Genomic DNA, 12713 nt, shown 5'->3' on the forward strand with positions numbered 1-12713 from the left:
ATTTCTAATAACTATTCAGAGCAGGGTGACTTCAAGCTATCTCCAAAAGATGTGAAACTACTGAGATTGAACTTGGTATGTGATGAGCACTTCACTCTCTCACCTGGAAAGTCAATGCACAGTTTTCAAAGAGATCTGAAAACATAATCAAGCTCCACTGGGCTGGGAATATAGGCAAGGCTAGCCTACAGCAGAGCAGATGGTAAGGGAGGAAGGGCAAAGAAGGCTCTCAACCTCGCCCTGTACATATGGCAGCCTTGGAGGCTGGTTTACAGGCTATCACTCCCATACTGCACTCGGCCCAGATGGTACAATGGAAAGTGAATGCAACAGGAAATATTATATGTGATTTTAAACTAAACCAAACCTAGGTATTCCTATTGGATCATACAGAATGTGAAATAAATATATATGATATCATATATGATACGATGCACATTTTGTTATTGTTTAGAAAGTTTTAACAAAGAAAGAAGTAAAAATTGGGGAAAGGGAGGAATGGAAATATGGAAAGAGAAAGGTAATCTATAGAGCATTCAAATTTAATAAGAAGACCAATTTATGATCATTTACAAGCAATCAAATCATTTACCAAATAAATTCAAGATGAATAATTAGCTGTTGATACATAAAAGGGTGTTAGAAAGCATCATGCTCCTAATAAATAAATAAATAAATAAATAAAACGTTAAAAATCTAGGCTTTCCAACCTTTGGAGAAAATAAAACCAAAGAAAGAAAATGCAAAAGTAAACAAGATATTTAGTAATGGTTAAAGAACAAACATACAGATGGAACATAAAAGTAAAAAAAAGGAATTGGGGCTAGGGATATAGCTCAGTGGTAGAGCTCTTGCCTCACCTGTGTGAGGCACTAGATTAGATCCTCAGCATGGCATTTTGCTGCCATATATAAATAAATAAATAAAAAGATATCATATATGTACTATATAAATAAAGTTATTTTGTCCATTCTCAACTAAAAAATATTTTTTAAAAACTCAACACATTTTTTAAAAAAAGAAGAAGAAAAGAAATTGGCCCAAGTATTTGAAATAATCTAGTATGTGATAAAAATGGATAAATATATAAATCAGTTTGATTTTTGAATTATATATTTACCTCAGTTACTAAAAAATTGGACTAGACAATACCTCTAAAAAATGCTACATTAGACCAAAAATAAGTAAGAGGAAGGAGGAAGAAGAAGAAGGAAGAGGAGGAAAGAAAAGAAACAGAGAAAATGGAAAGAAAAGTGTTTTATAAAGAGTTAATAAAAACATAATTACATAAATAGTTAAATAAATTACTGGCAAATCATTTTAGATCATTTAGAATGCACCAAATGTAAGGGTCCGGCAGAGCATCGGAGAAAGAGACCACACAAGAGACTGGCTCCATGCAATTGGCAAAAGGGGATTTATTGGGGATCCATTCCAGCGCGCTGGGGCTCCGTGCTCACTCAAGAAGGGAGAGCAGCCCAGAGCCCAGAGCAGAGGTCAAGCAGAGCTTAAGTACACTTTTTGGAGAGGGCGGGGGGCTTTGCATACATCAGAACAAATCATCATGAGGCGAGGGAAAATTGAACAACAACTCTGAGACAGGATTGGTACATTCATTGGCGGGAACAGTCTGGGCAGGGGTGATTGGTCACTCCTAAGCGGGGTACATATTTAAACTGATTGGTTTTGGAGCCTAGATGCTTACGTGCCAAGCTACTTGGAGCCCTTAGCTATTAAACAACCAGGGAATCAATGGAGATATTTACTGGGCAGTTCCAGCATTGTCCTAACAGCTCCAGGGATTACAGGTTCCAGGGGTAGCAGAGGAATTTTAACAATACCTGGTCTTTTACACTTTAACTCAGACTTTTGCAGCTTAGAATCAGCTTAGAAATTTTACCTTTACATTCCCCACTCCTTTTTCTGACTATTTTTAATCTTAAAAGTACTGAATCATAATTATTGGGGAGTTTTATTTTTCATCTCTGTCAGTGGAGCATATTGCTGCCTGATTACCATGAGTTGTCCTGCGTTTCCTGGAATCAATTTCAGCATGGCCTCCATTTTAGATTTCACTCGATATTAGACCCCGATTTATCTAACTACACTGACTACCTAACTTTAAATCTGGCTTCATCCCCCCCCCCTAATTTGGGAACTACTTACTGCTGTGAGGAAGGGGGATTAAGAGATCTTTCTGGCTTCTTCAGGCTGAAAAGGGACGGCGTGGGGCAAGCACTTTGGAGTCCCCCTTAAAAATATCGGGTCTATCGAGTGGTCCATGCTAAAAGTCCAATTGAGAAGTAATAGGCTGGAGGGCCATTTGAGTGATAGGTGGTCTATAAGAGAAACAAGAACTCATTAGTACTGGAACCATATTGATGCAGTAATAAATGCCACAGCACAAGAATATGCCAATGAATATAATGGCCAAGACAATGTTTTCCATCAGGCAGTACCAGGAACTAGGAGCTAAGATATTGTTTCCACGACAAAGTTGCTGAGGACATGGCTTCCATCTGAGCATGTAAATCTTTAAGGAAAAAACAGAATCCAAAAATGAACTTGAAAAGATTATTTTTTCATGTAAAAGAAAACCTATTACATAGGAAGTGAAGATGTGAAAAAATGGGATAGAGTAAGCTATTGATATCCAGAATTTGTTGCATGTCCTTTATGTTGGGACCCTTCATAATTAGAGTGAATGAAGACTTTTATGATCTATAGGTAACCAGAACAGATAGAACAGTTCCAGGTAGTTCCACAACAAGTCTTCACATACATGCTTCTCAGCACTGGATCCAATATGGTGCTGCTATAATTTGCCCCCAAGACACTTGGAACAGGGACCACCACAGCAGACTAGTGGAATATGTTATTTAGATAAATAATGACAGTGGATATTTCACAAGGTCAGTCAGACACAAGTATATTAGCTATCAGAAGAAATCAATTCATGAGAACATTGGGAGGAACATGTGTTGTCCAAGAAGTTCTAGACATATGTTTGGATGCATTTATTTCTCAGATATTTCTGTTTTTCAGAGGTCTGGCTTCATGAAAATGAGAGGACTAGAAAGGGATTGGTATGCAAGTCAGTAGCAGTGTCTCATGGTAATGCACTAAGTCTGAAGAAAACATGATAAAAACATAGTTATACAATTTTCTTCTTCATGACAGTCATTGGAAGAACACAAGAGGAGACGGATGGCACAGTGTTGTGTCAGTGTAGTTATATAACCCTGTCCTGTGCATTAATTGTCACTCATTACTTCATTCTTAAGCCCACATATATGTTTCCCAGAACACAGGCTCCCATATCAGACTTATGTCTTGAAGACCTTGACATCTGATTCATTTCATATTGTACCTGAAAGTAAGTGCCTAATTTCTGCAAGATAATTTATCCCAATTTTTTAAAAATTTGAAACTTATTGCAATGTGAGCACAAAAATGAGTTTTACAAATTGTAATTGGAACAATCCTTTAGTGCTGTTCTCTTGTTGGACCACAAAATGTTTAAATATGTTATCATAAATATATTTTCAATTTATAATAACTTTTTAAAATCCCCGCAAAAAAAAATGCCTCAGATGTTACAAAATGAAATATCTACAATGCTGTAATTCTCTAGATCATCACTAGATGGTACTATATAACTTATTCAAACTGGTATATTCTCCCTTGTTTTGCCATTCTCTGCTTAAGACATTGAAGATGGTTTCTTAGTGATTGCAAGTCTAACCACAATTATTATTTAATCAACTTCTATAGACAATATCAAATAATATTGTACTAGCTGAGTGTCCTTGGAAAAATCACTTATCTTCCTTCTTCCTCAATTTCTTCATCTATGAAGTAAGCAGAAGACATTTGGTTCTGGTGTAGAATTCCACAATATAGTGTCCTGATCTTGACTGAATACATCAAGCATGAGTCTATGACCTAAGAAAAGTGATTCCGAATCCTTTCGGGAATTTTTCAAACCTGACTTAAGAAAAGCTACCTTGTGTCTGCCTGATAGTAGGAGCAGTAAGATGTGAAATGCTGGTGCTGAGGTAAGCTGATCTTGGGAAGGGGGAAATAATGAGGCTGTAATGCAAAGACTATCAGTGACAATAGGCCAAGATAAGGAGTCCTGGAAGTCAATATTCATGTGCCTGGTTCCAGATATTCCTGAAGCCCATAGCAGACCTACCCACCCAGGAGTTTCTTATTCATACTTGATAACATGGTGCCCTCCCAGCAAACCCTTATCTTTCTCTAGCTACTTTGAGTTACAGAGTCTTTAACAGAAGCAGAAGGAATTATTACTAACCCAGTTGGTCACTCAAGAGAATAGCCATTCAATAGAGTAGCTGGGCAATTTAAGTCCCCATCCCTGTAGTCTGTTAACTCCCATCATATTTAATAATACCAAAATAGAGAGAATACAAAAGGGGGAAAGGGAAAAAGAAAGAGAATAAGATTGAAGCAGCTCTTTAAGACTGACAAAAATTTTAAAGGGATGTACCTGCTTGATATGCCAAGCACTTAGTATGTGGGTCATCACTTCGATCCTAGAAGTCTAAATGGCTCAGCCTGCCCAGATATTCTATTACTGAGGATTTCAATAGTTTGGGAAGGTAGGTGAATGCTGTAAAATTATTGTGTTCATTTATAAATGTCCAAATATGACCATTATAAACTCATAGGATAAACATATTTTTAATGGTAAATTCTCAGAAATCAAAACCCAAAGTTAAAAGCAAAAGATACTAGGAGTTCTAGTCCAGTGCAGACTCTTGTAGCAATAAATCAATTTGGATTTCCTCGTGTGTGTGTGTACGTGTGTGTGAGCACGCATGTGTATGTGTCTAAAAACACAGGATCTTGAGAATTCATTGTTCCAGTGTGCTGCCTATTAAAGCAGTCCTAAAATGAGAACACAGCTAGAGGGGGAGGGCCAGAGAGAACCTGGGAACTCATTGATTAGTTTTGTGACTCTTTTGGAGCCAGCAGGAATATTCCCTAAACTGGAGGTGCATGCAGCCTCACCTCTGCTGACCAGTATGCAGGTCAAGTTACAGCTACAGTGGTGGGACAATAAAATACAAAAAAGTAAAAACATGGCTTTGAAAAAGACACAGTTTTTATGTCTTTGCAAGTGTTGTGGTTCAAGCCTCCTTCTCTAAGTCTTTGTGATAATAAATTCTATGGGTTCAAAATGTGTGTGTGTGTGTGTGTGTGTGTGTGTGTGTGTGTGTAACAATCCTTTCAACTATGACACTATTTTCCCCTGGACTATGATGGTAGCAGTGAAAGTGGTGAGGATGGGGGTTTCTATTAGAGACTTATTTTGTAAGTGGAGGTGACCAGACATTGTGACTGACTAAGGTGGTGTGTGAAGAGAAAGAGTGGAACTAAAGATTTGGGATTAAATAACTAGAAAGATGGCATTTTCACTACCTGACCTTGGAGAACTACCAAAGATATCCAACCCCTCCTTCACAGAAAGATTCTGTGTGTCACTTTGCTTTCCTTCCTGCACTGGGGCTAAGCTCTCAATCCTTTGCTTAAATTCATCTTACCAGTCACAGTATTCTCATTAGTTAAAGACATGTATGAATCACTCAAAATTCATGAAGCTTTACACCAGAAACTGAGAATGGAACAAAAGCATATGATGTGGCTTCACAAATTCCTAACCAATACGTGAGAAAAACAATATGATAATATAAGAATATAATTCAATATAAGCAAATCTTTCTGGATGCAAAGAACAATGAATAGGTTTAGAGATACAGTGCCACATAACTATGAGCAAGACAGCGCTGCTCTCAAAAAGCTTAGAACTTGTGTTTGGAATTCAATGAGTGGAATCCACCTTTTTTGGTGGGGATATGAAAGTTTTTCAAAATGCATCAAATGAAAAATAAATGAAATACTAAAATTAAAGTGAAAAGAGATCACTGTCTGTCAGGGGAATTAAGTAAATAGGTCAACCTGCAGTTCTTTTAAGGCCAGCATGACTAATAGGATTCCATGATACTTTCTCTAATGCAATGTCCCTCCAGTAAGTTTCCTCATCACCTACATGTAACCAGCAGTAGTCAGATTTGCACTCATATTTATGTTTGCTTAAAAAATATGAATTAGTTACACTCTGGAGTGTGAATTTGAAAGCATAATCTGCATCTTGTTTAATTTTTTTTAACTTCATAGATAGTAACCTGTGTGGAAAAGTTAAAAATTATTCTCGAATGCTGTAAAATGTCTGACAATACTTAAAAGTGCCATTCAGCAAGGGGAAGGTAACAGGGAGTCTTTCCAAAACCCCAGGAAAATCCTTCTTTTGCTTTATAACCCAAGATGAACACTAAGTGTTCAAGAGAATTAGTTAAGTACTAATATTATTGTGAAACTATAAGCCAGGCAATGGCACTACTTTACATACTGTATACAATTTGAATCAATCCTGAAATTGATGTAGACGTTACTTCGATCAGGCATTTCATTATATTCTAATTTCTTCTGACATTTTCTAATTTAAAGCATAAATGAAGACTAATTTTTCTATGCCCCTTCAGTGGGAGTGAGCATTACACTTGACATGCAGGCAAAAGACTTGTTTTGCTTCAATTCTACAGCTTACTACTCTTGTGTGCTTTGACAACTCAGACTCTGGTAATTTGATCTCTCATCTAGGAAACAGAAGTACTGAGCTCAGCCTATTTCATATATCACTAGGTTGTAATGCAGATTTTAAAAAACAATATGTAGAAACATTATCAATTTTAAAGCATTCCACAAAGGTAACATTTTTATTCACCAGTAAAGCATGCTATTAGGCTAGCTCCGTCTTCTCTTAGAAAAAGGTGCTTGGATAAAATGGGTCATTTCATCTCAGATGACTGACACCAATATGATGTCATTATGGTCCGGATGTGAGATGTTCCCCCAAAACCTCATGCGTCAATGCATAAATGTTGATAGGTGAGATGATTAGATTATGAGAGCTGCAACTTCATTGGTGGATTAATCCATTAGATGCATTAATAATTTCACTGGAATACTGGCTGCTAACTGTAGGTAGGTGGGGCAATACCAGAGAAAGTAGATTACCCTGGGCATGCCCTTGAGAATTATATTTTATCCCTGGCTATTCATTTTCTCTCTCTACTTTGCAGTTTCCATGAGCTAATCATTTTTTGCCACATCCTTCTGCCATGATATTCTGCCCCATCTCAGGCCCAGGGCAATGGAGTTGACCAACCATGGACTGAACCTCTAAACTGTGAACCCAAAATGAACTTTTCCTCCTCTGAGTTTTTCTTGACATGTATTTTTTTTACAGTGATGCAAAGTGTCTGCCTACTGCAGTTAGTTTGTTACTTTTGTTTTTCTCATTTCATAGTGTGCATGTTTGTGTATACATGCATGTATGTATATATTTCAAAGAAAATATTCTTCCAAGTTTTTATGTCTCAGACCATCAATGATATTTTGTCTTTTAAAGATCATGAGGTTGGCAAAAATTATTTAAAATAGTCAATGCACAGTGCTGATGTTTCACTTTGAGTAAGATACTCTTTAGTTATTTAAGCAATATTTAAGGTTATCATAAGAATACAAATTGATATGTCATTTTATTATATTTTGTAATGCATAAGGAAAAGAAAAGGCATAAAAAAGAGCAAAGAAAAAATCATTCAAGTGAGGGAAATTGGTTCACATGCATTTCAACTAGCTCAAAACACATAAAATGTAGTTAATTTAATGGTAGATCCACTGAATATTACATTTCTTCTCTTGTTACATTTTCACTTGTTTATTTATTTCCATTACACCTTTATATTATCCATTTTAAAGGATATCCAAAAGGTTTTCATATCCTTATTTCTAAAAGAAATATAAAATAATAAATGAGAAAGCAATGTGTTAGCTTTGTGTCAGTTAGACAAAATGAGATAATCAACTTAGAAGAAAGAAAGGCTTATTTTAGTTCATGGTTTTAGAGGTTTCAGACCATAGTCACTTGGGTCAGTGGCTGTTGGGCCCATAAAGAGGAAATACCTCATGCTGGGTGTGTGAGGTGGTGGAGATCTGGTTTTACCTCACATTTTCTGAGAAGCTAAGAAAGGAGAGGAAGAGCCAGGTCTCTATATCCCCTTTAAAGTCATACCTTTAATGACATAACTTCCTTCCTCTAGGCTCCACCTCCAATATTTCTCAATAACACCACAGACTGTGGACCAAATCTTCAACTCCTTGGAACTTTAATGTAGAAATTCACAGTCCAAACTATCGATTCTGTCTCTGTTCACCAAAGGTTGTGTTCATCTCACAATGAAAAATGCATTCCGTCTATTTCCAGGGGTCCCCAGTGTCTTAGTATTTTCAGCCTTCCTTGAAAGTCCAAGTCTAAAGCATTTTCTCAGACTCAAGGCAAACTATTTAGCTGTGAGATCTTATAAAGCTCAAAAGGAAAACTTACATACTTAACAGATGAATGTCACAGGATAAAAGTTCTCATTCCAAAAAGAATGAGAACAACAAGAAAATCAGAAGTCAGACAGGGTTGGGGATGTGGCTCAAGTGGTAACGTGCTCGCCTGGCATGCGCGGGGCGCTGGGTTCGATTCTCAGCACCACATAAAATAAAATAAAGATGTTGTGTCCGCCGCCGAAAACTGAAAAATAAATATTAAAAAATTCTCTCTGTCTCTTCTCTCTCTCTCTCTCTCTTAAAAAAAAAAAGAAGTCAGACAAAAGCATAAGAAGTCAGACCAGAAGTGCAAATATTAAACCCCTATAGCTCCCTGTCCAGCATCTGAGCACATGATGGTGTGATATGAGTTTTAAAGGGCTTGCAGCCCTACCCCTACCATGTCAATGGCTATCGTCCATATGGCCATTTTCTTGAGCTGACTCTGCTCACTAAGTGCAGCTTCTCTCAGAAGGAATTCCGTGTTTTTGGTATCTCTAACTTCCTGGGGTCTCCACTGAAGATTCCCTTGCACTCCCACATCACATGTTGCTCTGTCAGAGGCTGCTTGCATGGATTCCAAACCACCTACATACCATGCCTCATAAGCTTCCCTTTGAAATATTTGTGGAGTCTCCATGACCCCATGACTCTTGCATCCTGCATACCTGCAAAACCAGTATGATGCAAACAATGCCAAAGTCTGCCCCTGGTGTGAGCCATAACTCTGCCCACTTTGACAAAGGCTGCAGTAACCCCAGAATGCCTTGAAGACTGGACATGGAAAACAAATACTCAGGAAGCAATTCCCTATTTAGTCCTGTGGTGGCAGGGCAATCTGAGGCCTCTCTTCTCAAATGAAAGTAGTTGAAAGGAGTTTATACTTTTACACCTTTAAGTCTGCTATAGGTAGGGCCCTAACAATACCTAAGATACCCTCAAGGCATTTTTTTTTCCTATCTACCTCTTGCAAAGCCCTTGACTTCTTTTTAATGATACTAATTTTTTTAAAGATTCTTGGCAGCACCTTTACATGTGCTTCTTTTCTGGTAAAACTGCAAGTTTTCCAAATTTTTCTACTTTACTCCCCTTTGCTCTTAATTCTCACAACAACTTTTGCTAAAATCAGCATGTAATACTCATATTGCTGCCTGAACACTTTACTACTTTGAAATTTTTTCCACTTGATAAATTAGTTCATCACTTTACACACAGCCTCCCACAGTCACAGGGCATGAGAAAAAGAAGCCAAATTCTTTGCCATGCTGCAACATGGGTGGTCTCTAGTTCAATTCTGAATAGAGTCCTTATTTCCATCTAAAACCTCTTAAGCATAACCTTTATATCTCACATTCCTACCAGCATTCTGGTCTTCTATTTGTCACTAGAATCATCCATTAAGCTCCTATGGCAGTATTTTAGGTTTCCTCTAGCCCACTTCTCCAAGCTTTTCCAAATTATTCCCATAAACCAATTCCAGAGGTTTTTGAACCACATCGTCAGGTATATTCACAGCAACGATCCCACTTTTTAGTACTAATTTTCTGTGTTAGTTAGCTTTCTCGTAATGACAAAATACCTGAGATAATAAAAAAAAAATGAGGAAAGGTTAATTTGTGTCTGTGGTTCCAGAGGTTTCAGAACATAGTCACCTTGGCCCTGTTGTTCTGGCCCTGGGATGGCACAGTACATCAGAGTGGGAACATGTGAAAGAGGCCTCTTCACCTCTTAGTGCCTGGGAGGAACAGAAAGAGAAAGGAGGGGCCAGGCTTTCAATAGCCCCCTCAAAGGTACAACCTAACTTCTTTCTACTAGGCCCCACTTCCTAAAGGTTCTACCACATCCCAAAAGCACTACAGGATGGGGACCAAGCTTTTAATACATAAGCTTTGGGGCACATTCAAGATCCAAACTGTGGCAAGAGATTAGAATAGAATCCTCAAGAGTATTCAGCTAGGAGCTGGGGTTGTGGCTCAGTGGTAGAGCACTTGCCTAGCATGTGTGAGGCACTGGATTCAATTCTCAGCACCTCATATAAATAAATTTTAAAAAAGAGTATTCAGCTATATGATGAATATAAAAATTAATAATTAGTTTCTGTATTTGGAAATAAATAATTAAAATAAAGTTTAAAAGTATTGTTTGTAATTGAAACATATTTCCAATACATAGCTGAAACTTAAACTGAAAGAAAACTGTAACTCTATAAAAATCCCAAAATATTATTAAGGAGCACCTTTAAAAGTCAAAAATCAGTAGATTTTGTTCCCGTGAAAAATGTCCTAACACTATAAAGACATTAATTTTCCCAAATAAATGTACAAAGTCAGATAATAATGACAGTGTTTTCATGAAACTTGACAAGCTAATTCTACAGTTCACCTGAAAGAAAAAATGGATATGAATACCTAAGAAAAGATTTAAATAAATACAAAGGTGTTTATTTGCCTTACCAGATATCAAGCTGGTGTATAATTCATCATCATTAAGAAAGCATAGGTTAGCATAAAAATAGATCAATAAGCAGAGTAGATAGTGTCAAAAAAATCTATATTAGTGTTGAAATTTAGAATAGTAAAAAATTTATAAAATAATACAGAGCATGTATTCTGGAATCAGAATACTTGGATTCAAATATTTTCTTTCTTTCTTTTTCTTTTTTTGGTCCTGGGATTTTAAGTCAGGGTGCTTAATGACTGAGCCACATCCCCAGACCTTTTTAGTTTTAATTTTAAGACAGGGTCTCACTAAGTTGCTGAGGTAGGCCTTGAACTTGCTATCCTCCTGATCAGCCTCCTGAGCCACTGAAATTACAGGTGTGTGCCACTCTGCCTGGATTCAAATCTTATTCTGACACCAAAGTGCTATGTCGCCTTGGGATAATTAGTAACCTAAATTTTTGTATGCATAAAATTAGTCTATTTTTAGGGTTAAATTATTATATTTTTTATTGAGATGAACTTTCTATGCAAAATGCAAAACCTCATAGGTAGAAATATAAAAATAAAAATGTGTCTACATATTAGCTTAAAATGTTGTCCACAGAACCATAAATTCAAAAAGTAAACAACAGTCTGGGGAAAATATTTATGAATAGATTATAAAAAATATATATCATGTGGAATTTTAAAAACTCCTAAAACTCAATAAGGATTGAATGTAGTAGTAAAACAAATAAGGGAGATAAAGAGACACTTCAAAAACAAATGTATATAAAAATGCTTAGAATTACTAATAATCAGGGAAATGTATACCAAATAAAATTGTATATAGTTTTAAAATCTAATATAGCAGCAATAATTTTAAAAATCTAGTTTTGTCAAAAAGATAAAAAACAAAAGTCCTCTCAAGCACCTTCAGTAAGGAAATTAATGGTACTCTAGAGAGTAAAAAGGCAAATCTTTACAAAATTAAAGGAGAATGTATTTCAATCAGTAACTCACATTTAAATATCAGTTCCACAGAACAGAGGTGCATAGGGTTTATGTACAAATTGGAGTTTTTTGTATCATTATTTGTAATAATAAGTCATAAAAAACATAAATGTTTACAACTTTTGGTATGTTCAACAGTGTGGTATATTAAGCAGCAATTGAAACCTAAGGCATATCTGTATGACTTATAAGGAAAAGTATTCAACTCCTATACTATAAAATAAAGTATGTTTCAGGCATAAATGCACACTATAATCATATTTTGCTTTCTAAACCACATAGTTGTAAGACAAATTCATAAGCAAGATCCCCAAGCATATACAATAAATTTTCAACAGTGAACTCTTTTGTGTTAGAAAATAAAATGAGGGAAATATGTGATAGTAAACTTTAAGATTTTAGTCAAAATATTTCCACATTTTAAAATTATTTTATAATAATATGTATAGTCATCTCTTATGTAAATAAATGAATACATAGTAGATATTTCTATTTCTGCAAGACTTCTTTTCAGCTAATTATATAATGATTTGCTTCCCCACAAAATGTCTAGTTTCACTGATTTCTCCAAGATTTCCACCAACAAGGAACTTCAACTTTCCTTCTAGTCCTCCTGAGTCCCAGCCCCTTATTCTGAAAGTCTCAATTCGGAATGCTCCTAATCAGCAACATGCTGTATCCACTGTATGGGCTTGGCCCATTAGGAATTCAACTTGTAGTGGCTATATCAACTCCAGTTCGTTCTCTCAATTGATACCTCCAATCTATCTGAATAATTGTGTTATCTGAGAGCATTCAATTTTGTCTCCTTTC

The sequence above is a fragment of the Urocitellus parryii genome, chromosome 8 (genome assembly GCF_045843805.1).
Source record: "Urocitellus parryii isolate mUroPar1 chromosome 8, mUroPar1.hap1, whole genome shotgun sequence".
NCBI classification, from domain to species: Eukaryota; Metazoa; Chordata; class Mammalia; order Rodentia; family Sciuridae; genus Urocitellus; species Urocitellus parryii.